Consider the following 6,116-nt stretch of genomic DNA (forward strand, 5'->3'; position numbering starts at 1 on the left):
GAAATACCTGCGCTGTCAGCCCAGGGAATACAGAATGAAGAGAGGTTATGTGAATAAGCTGCATGGTGAACCACAACAAAGCTGTTTTGAGTAYTCTGTCCTTTAAGCTTGGGTAGTGGTTTGATGCAACTCATTTCCTTCAACCATGGAAAAAGGATGATGGACTGATTACAACTTTATCCCATGATAGGGAGGGTTTGAGAAAAATGATTTGTGCCCTTATGGACAGGCCTGAGCTGCTTAAGCAGATGGATCCTGCCCTGACTGTGCAGCTGCAAATAAGTGCCTGCAGTCTGTGGAGCCTCGAGAACCATTCATCTGGTGTTTGCTTGTAGTTCAAGAGTGGCTGAAGCCATTTTTCCTGTTACACCAATTAAACCAATCACAACAGTACTGGGTTTCTTCACACTGTAAATTTTGCTGCATTCTACTGTTATTATGGTCTCCACCTACCAYCGGTAATATTTACAACTCTTTCCCTTTTTTGCCTTAGGCTTCCACTCATTAGTAACAGCCTCCCTCTGCTCTATGGGTAGTAACAATTTAATTACTAGTGCGTTTACAAGGACTGGAAGAATTGAGGGTCTCTACAGGATGGGTGCCAGGTAAGATGTTGCAAATGTTGTAAATTCCAGCATTTCTAGAAATGGTTTCTTGGCCCTCCACTAGGATTCTAAAGAAGTTAATCCCCCCAGATTGATTGATTTCGACTTTGTCCTTCCTGRCAGAGGTTTTAGTTTTTAAACTATCTTCCTTTTTGGCTTCTGCCCAAAGATGCCAATAAAGTATTGCTTGCTATCCTGTGTGAAGAGCTCCAAGGAAAATGAAAAACGTGGCATTTTGGTTAAAATACTTTCTCCAGGAATTAAAAAAAACAAACCACCTGGGACTTGTTTTGTGGCTCATCATAAATCTATAATCAATATTCATTTAATAGAGGCAGACTTTAGCAATCATTCCAATGGTGCACTTTCACCAAATGTATTTTGACACTGAAATAATCAAATTATCAAGAGAAACAGAGCAGTATCAGATCGAAGTCAAACTAATATGGGACCGTTGTCAGTATGCTCTCATTATAAACTGGTCATTAATTCCTGGTTAAATTATATATAGAGACTTAGAACATTTATTCAAACAGATTGTTGTTTTTAAAGACAATTAAATAATAGCTGGAAAAGAAAACAGTGTGATTGCTGTTGAAACACTGGTTTGTATTCATGAGATAATGGCCATGTCATTCACACTGCTTGCCTGCCTGGTGAATTTCAGGGTTTTTTGGTTTTATATATTTAGAAAACTAACATGACTTAAAGACGTAATGAGATATCAACACAGAAACTCTTATTGGTAGGCCCAAAAGCACTAATACTTATTATCACTAGAAAACAGAGAGGGTTTTCAGTTACTTATATTCCAAAATTAGATGTTTCCCAGTATTTGCACAGAATGCTTATCTGTAGGGTCACATCACAGCTGGATGATGTAATTTGTTACCTAGATGAATAAGCCTAAGCAGACCTCTTCAAGATTTTAAACTTGGAATCAGCAGGAGTATGGAAAGAAAGAACTTGCRTTTAGTTTCCCTAACACAGAGCTGGGAATATGCCCTCACCTCTGGAACCKGAATGGCATCTTGGGTTGCAGCAGGATGAATGTTTCCAACAGATCTTTCCAAGAGATGATTCTTCCYCTGTACACATCACTGGTGAAGCCTYACCTGGAGTGCTGTGTCCAGTCCAGCCTCTGAATGCAGTTGTTTCTCTGTGCTTTGCTTCTTTGTGGGTGCGTGGGGAAGCTTTAAGACCTAATTGATTGTATCTCAGACTAATTTTAGTTAGACAAAAGTGCTCTGGGCCTGTCTGCCTTGGTTATAGAGAAAGACAGAGGTGCCAACAGAGCTTTGGGCATGGTACCTGTAGGTGTCCCAGACTGAGTTGGAAGAACCCGCCACTAGGCTGATGGTGGAAATATATTCAGACCAAAGTGTAACCCAAGAAATGCCTACAACATCAAAGGAAAGAGCTGAATTCACTTCCCAGGGCGAGACTGGCCCTACCKCTTTGCTTTGGGATATCCCAGCTCAGAGTGAGTCCAGCTTCTATCTGTGAAGGTGAACTGCTATGCTATGCCATGCTGCATTTATTATTCTCTGCTGTGCTGTTAACTATCAGAAGAGGATTGCTCTTGTGCTTTTATAATTTAATTTAAAATGCTTTAGAACAATGGCAAAAGTCACTTGATATTTGGCACTACTGTGCTGGGTTTTGTTAGACATGTTCCAAGMCTTTAAGGTTACAGAGGGAGGGATGGTTCTGGGCATTACAGGATTTCAGGCTGCAGCATCTTGATATTGTAAAGTCTTCTCTGAGTAAGGGCAGGCTTGTCACATTAGGCTTCCAGGGGCTTTAGTGTGGAAAGGGACATCTTTGCCCAGTGTCAAGAAACAGTGAAGAGAACTAGAAACATGTTTGAAGTTTTAAAGCGCTAATTGAATACTCTGAATGTCAACTTATATGTTCTTTAATGGATGATTTGAAGTTCTTGTCCTTAAATATACCAACCTTACCAGGACAGGTAGGCTGAAAATGTTTGTGGTGTTTGTAAGTCTAGTTGMAGAAATGTTTAAAACTGCAGCACTTTTAACTGCTTATTTTCCAGGTACGCACCAGGAAAGGCAAGAGACAGAGAGTGAAGGAGTCAGAGATCCCTATTTGCCATCCCCAGGTGCCTGCTTGAKCTTTTTTTTCTGAATGACTCAATACAGTACCGATGATGAAATTGTTTCTAAGAAAAAATTATCTTTTGTGCACTAATGTAGTTTTCAAGGAAAATCCCTTCTGAGTCATCACAAATGTTCTGTAATGGTTATTAGAGGACCTATTTTGAATCCATAAATAGTTTCTTTTATACTTAACTTCAAACCAAGTATCTTTCCAGCTTRAATTAAACTCAAAGTGTTGCTTTGTCAGACCATTTGTTGTTGCTGTAGCTGGTTGATTACAGATGTACATATTTTTTTTTTCTGGTCTTTTTAGAGGACAAATCACTATGGTAACCACATTACAGAAAATTGCTTGTTCTTAAAATACCCTTCAGAAAAAGGTCATTTGTTATTAACATTTTCTGACTAAATCCAAAATGTTAACAACATCAATAATATTGTCACTGTTTCTATACTTACATGTACAAAATTCTTTTCTTTACAATGCACCTTTCAGTTAACTATCAAAACAGGACAAAATATTGAGTCTCCAAAACAATTGTAAAGCTGCAGACTTTTAGGTATGTTTTGAAATACCAAGATTCACTCATGTTGCTGGGTTTTGGCTGCTGGTGTGCATGGCTCTGTTCAATTGTTCTCAGTTCTCTGAGGATTCTGAGGAAAATCCAGGCTGAAGTTACTCTTTCAACCTCTGCATGCTATGACTGAAAGGAAGRGCAGGCAGGCATATGACTATTATAGGCAGCCGTCTGTTGTTGAATTATGAAATAGCTGTTCTGGATAGCCCTTTAAAAGCCTGGAAATGGCTGGTTAAAGGTTTCTACTCTCAGGGTAAAATGCATCCAAGGGGTGTTAGATGGGAAAAATCAGGTCTGATTGTAATAATAGGGTCCCAGCCTGTGAAGTGAGAACACACAAAGTTGTTCTCTTTCTGGCGTATGCCACTTATGTTCTGCCTGATTGGACATGTTGTTTCTTTGCCATTTTACATTAACTACATTGCCTGCAAAGGATCTTCACATTTGTATAGTTTTTTTTGGTTTGCAGATAGCTATTTGCAGCTTTTATCCAAGCTCAGTAAACAATAAAAAAAAATCCCCTTTCTTGGAGTTCCATCATTTTAGAATTGACAAACAAGTTAAAAAGGCTGCCAAAAGTAAGCAGGAGTTGGAGGAAGTTAATTCACATTGATGTGTGCATGCCACTGATAGCAAGTTATGCCTATGACATTCTGACATCGCCTCTCAAAAAAGAGAAAGAGTGGAGTGGAGTGAAAGACTAAGAGGATGTTCATTTAATTGGAAAGCCTACTGAGATCTGAGACAGCTGAGGCAAAGGATGCACCCTTTTTCTGCACAATGGCATTGGCTGAAGGTTGTATATAAGGTGGCCTTATTAAAGTGACAAGGCAATTTAATTCTTTTGTGCACAATGATTCTACTTCATTGATTTACAATGGGAAGGATATAATTTTGCTAGTGTTGGCAAAAAGCTCAAATGTCAGGCTTTTCAAATTGCCATACTTGCCTTGTTCAGGATGAATAATGAATAAGTCACCTTTTGTCTACAGTTAAATATTCTTGAATAAATACAAAGAACATAAAAGACATAAATGATTGCCTGATTTATATTTAAAATAAAGATCAACATTGTGATAAATGGTTGAAAATGCTTAGTGTGAAGTAATATGACTATGCTGATAATTACATTATCAATTAAGGGGCAGCCCAGGTGTGGAGTGTTATAGAATGGATGCCAGAGAGAAACCCCCAGTGTGGGACATGCCAAACTTGTCTATCTGGAAAATGTGGGTTAGGGACTGAAGAGAACCTTAGCTATGTAGGGGATCACATGTTAAAATCGGACCATTTCATGTACTGAAACATCCATTTTCTCTGGAATCTGTAGCTGTTGCTTCTTGCTTTGTCATTAGCAGGATGCACTGGCTTCATTTATTCCTGAGGGTTTGGGAGGGCACAGAAGGCTACTCATCRTTTCTCAGGATCTGTCTTTAGTCAGAGAGGAACGGATCTTAAAAACCTGCTGACTCAAACATTTATAGTTGGCAAAATTGTCAGCACRTCAGTAAAAGAGCTGGAACAATTTGGAAGAAAACAAGTTGCACAGCTATACTGACCACCCTTCAACATGTGATTCCTAGACCAGGAGCAGCAAGGTTTGCCTCCATTTGCAAACATACAGGTTCCAGTTTATCTATAGTAATTGTGTTAACACTGTGCCTATTCCTGATCTGTTGTTCTTTTTCTTTTAGAAAGATGTCTTTACTTAATTTCTCAGTGTCTTCAGATGATCAGAAAAATGGTGGATTAACTGCTTAAACAATTCTGTCAGATGAAATGTGTGCTTTAAACATGTAGTGGGGCAGCAGGCAGAAGCAGCTGGCTGGCAGGAGAGTGGGAGAAGGTGAAGGTCTCWGGATGCTGTACATGGGAATGAAAGATGGACTATAATGGAATAGGTTATGTTATAATGGACATGCCTGGGTRTTCAGGTTGGAATGATGGAAGGTGGGATCATAGGAATTATGTGTTAGGAGGYTTTACAGAGGTGCTGCAGGCAACTTCAACTCCCTCATGGCATTATGTGCATGCCACTGATAGCACATAATTTAATTCTATCTTTGTGTGAGAGAAGGAGGCACTAAATTGCTACCATATAGAGATTATCAGCAGGAAGAATTGAATCCAGCATCCAAATTTCCATTGAATACAAGTATTATACAGTAGTAGCAGGCTGTTCATCTCTAGATGAACCAGGTCAGACTGTGGGGATTGCAGGAGGGTTTTATATGCATTGCTGACCACAGGAGTGTGGTAAGACTCCTCAGCCTTGTGTAGGGACAGCACATGCTCTTCTCTTACTCTYTTCCCTAACTCTCTTCTGTGGCAACTTTGGTAGTACCTTGTCCATCCCTCTCCAGGTTCCCTTGATCTTATATTCTTTTTCTTCCTCACTATTCCTTATTTACTGGGTACAAACATTCTCCTTTTAATCCYTTGTCCCAAATCTACAATCTCCAGAACTATCCTTGCTTTCCATGTATATATGCTCCCATTTCTTTTTTCCTATGGCATTTCTCACTTTCATGGGATGTGTTTCAATGCAAAGTGAGAAGGAGCTATTTCACCCTTTTTCCTGCCCATTTGTTCTAAAAGCCCAACAAGGAGCAGTAGCTCAAAGACAAGTGCCCCTGCCTTACCCAACAGCAGTGTGCTGTGATTTATCTCCACATGGGATGATGGCAATGGCCAGTACTAGCCCAGGAGCAGAAGCTGCCTTCTTCCACTCCATTGTGGGGTTTTAAGCCAGATATTGAGAGGCACTGGTTTTTCCYTTGCCATTAAGAGCTCTTGTGGATGTCCTTCAGCCT

Source organism: Malurus melanocephalus, unplaced genomic scaffold (genome assembly GCF_030028575.1).
Source record: "Malurus melanocephalus ecotype Western Australia unplaced genomic scaffold, MMel_1.1 scaffold_1, whole genome shotgun sequence".
Classification (NCBI taxonomy): domain Eukaryota; kingdom Metazoa; phylum Chordata; class Aves; order Passeriformes; family Maluridae; genus Malurus; species Malurus melanocephalus.